The sequence below is a fragment of the Nycticebus coucang genome, chromosome 4 (assembly GCF_027406575.1).
Source record: "Nycticebus coucang isolate mNycCou1 chromosome 4, mNycCou1.pri, whole genome shotgun sequence".
Taxonomy (NCBI): domain Eukaryota; kingdom Metazoa; phylum Chordata; class Mammalia; order Primates; family Lorisidae; genus Nycticebus; species Nycticebus coucang.
Genome location: NC_069783.1, coordinates 11,556,896 through 11,559,773, shown reverse-complemented (window position 1 = coordinate 11,559,773; position 2,878 = coordinate 11,556,896). Strand labels below are relative to the sequence as shown.

The 2,878-nt window shown below is 32.8% G+C and overlaps 1 non-coding gene across 1 annotated transcript; it reads left to right on the top strand.

Moving 5' to 3' along the window:
• Positions 1 to 314: 314 nt before the first annotated feature.
• Positions 315 to 449, top strand: LOC128585254 (small nucleolar RNA SNORA48). The gene has a single exon (XR_008379975.1). It is a non-coding gene; the product is annotated as a small nucleolar RNA SNORA48 (small nucleolar RNA).
• The last annotated feature ends 2,429 nt before the right edge of the window (positions 450 to 2,878 follow it).

Genomic DNA, 2,878 nt, shown 5'->3' with positions numbered 1-2,878 from the left:
TTATAATTTTCTCCTTAAATAATTTGTTTATTACCTTTTAAATAATATTTGTTATTTACTAGCTTTAATCCTTCATACTTTATTGTTGCTATAAATTGTATTTCTTTTTAATCATATTTTTGAACTCTTGATTACTAATGTACAACATTATTAAACTTCTATTCAGCCATCTTGCTAGACTTCATTATTTATTGTTAATACAATTTTTTTAAGAGTGAGATTTTTTTATAACACAATTTAGTCATTTGCAAGTGCAGTTTTTATCCAATCCAAACTTTATTATTGTTTATTGATTGATTAGAATTTATAGAACGTGTCCCAGACCTGGGTGGAGTGGCATCTGGTTGGTGGTGCCCATCTCATATCAGCCAGGGACAAAGAAACCCCTTGTTTATCCCAGCTTGGCTTTTGATCTGTGCTTATACCTGGTTCATGCCTAGGGCACATGGAAAAAAAAAAAAAAACAATTTATAGAACGATGTTGAATTACCATGGAAAAGTGGTATATTGTTCTTTATTTTTAAAAGAAGACTTCTAGGGTAGCACCTGTGGCTCAAAGGAGTAGGGCGCCAACCCCATAAACCAGAGGTGGTGGGTTCAAACCTGGCCCCAGCCAAAAGAAAAAAAAGAAGACTTCCAACTTTGCCTCTTTATTACAATATTTTGAAGGTTTATACTTAAGTTATACACCTTTTGTCAGGTTCAGATGTCAGATGGCTTATATCCTGACATTTGTAATAGTATTCTTCATAAATTTGTAGTAATTTTGATAATTTTTTTATTCATTGAGATACAATTTCTTCTTTTATTGTGAATGTAGTGAATTTCATCTTCTAGAATTAAATCATCATATTATATGGGACAAAGTCACATTCATGATACATGTGTAGGTTTCATTTTCTACTATTATATTTAAAATAATTATAGCCTATGTTTTCGTATAATTATTAACAATGTATACTGATCTTAAATATTAATTGAATTTTCTCCCTAATTTTTGTGTGATGGAGACTAGAAATCTTGCATTTTTTTCTTCAAATAAAGAAGCAAGAAAATTTTATACACAAGACTCCAAACAGTATTACCCCAAATTGGGGAAGGCAGTTTGATAGCCCAGGGGAGAAGCATATAAAATTGTTATTCTCCTTTTGGGTGAACAGTGCCTGGTATATTTATACCATTTATAAATAAGCAAATGGAAATTATGTGACAATTTAAATTTCAATCTATTTAAAGAACAGATACTGTGGGCTCATCCTTTTTTAATATTACATTCATACGGTGTGGCATTATGACCAGTATGATAATTGTAGACATCTTCTTAAACTAAATATCCTCCATATAAGTGTGAGAGATTTTTATAATAAAAAGAAAAGAAAATTTTATGTGCACCACACTGTTAATACTGTTCAATCTTACGAAACAAATGTAGCTGTCAAGGTCTGTTTATAAGTCATTGGAATAATCATTTAAGTATAATTCGTGTTTTTATATCTTCTCGGCTTGATCTTTAGAAAATTACAGGCATTGAAGTGAGTTTCAATTTTTGGAAAAGTCATGATAGCTATTTTCTCATACTCATCATTGATGGTATTCAAAAGAGACTTCTCTTTAATGTTTTCTCCATCTATTTCTTGGGTATGGGGTAATTCTCTTTCCATTACAACCATATTTTGTTAACTTTTTCTTAGAATATAAAAATAGACAACAAAATTCAATAGCTCTAACCTGAAATGATAGTTTGGGTCCATGCTGACAAGCTTACAAAATGATCATTTCTTTTGGCATTTTAGTTTTCAGTCTTTTTTTTTTTGTAGAGACAGAGTCTCACTTTATGGCCCTCGGTAGAGCGCCGTGGCCTCACACAGCTCACAGCAACCTCCAACTCCTGGGCTTAAGCGATTCTCTTGCCTCAGCCTCCCGAGTAGCTGGGACTACAGGCACCCGCCACAACGCCCAGCTATTTTTTGGTTGCAGTTTGGCCGGGGCTGGGTTTGAACCCGCCACCCTCGGTATGTGGGGCCGGCGCCTTACCGACTGAGCCACAGGCGCCGCCCAGTTTTCAGTCTTATTTATGTCCATCTGCTGTATGATTACAGAAGTAGGAAAAATATGTAAGGCAAAATGAATTACTACTGTTACTTAATTTCAGTATTTTCTATTTAGAAAGTAGTATCTCTTCATTATTTTTTAATAAATACTTTATATTACATTTGAAATATTTATATATTTTATATTCAATTTTAAAAATAGATACCAATGAATAAATTCATAAACTCCCATTATCAGTCACTATTCATACTTCTCTATGGTAACTTTGAAATTTGCCTTTTGTTCTTTTTTCCATTTTCAGGTAAAAGAATACAAACCCTCTTAATATTCTTTTAAAAATTCCTGCTGACAAAGAAGTGGATGTGAGCAAGAGCGCATTAGGGATTCTATTGCTGTAGAAACTAATATTTATTCATCATCTTCAATGCGGCAGGCACTGTTTTAATTACTTAATGACGAGAACTCATTATCTTTTAAGAAAGCAAAAAAGCTAGATATAATTTTCTTTTTATAAAAATGAACACCTTTATGTTATTTGCCAGGGTTAAACAGTTTGTCTCTGTGGTAGAACCAAGGTTTGAATCTACTGTCTACGTCCAAAGCCAGACCTTCTTATCAGAAACCAGGAAGAATCTGGTTACTGTCAGAGGTAAGAGGGGGCTACTTTTCAAAAGGAGAATGAAGGGAAAAGAAAGATGTATTTCTGATCATTGCTTTTTGAAATGTATGACCATTTTCTAGGCCAAGTGCAATTATTCAAATTGATAATAAATCAGTAAGTTGGGTGATAGTGGCCTCTTCTGGTAAAAATGAGAATATAAAAAAT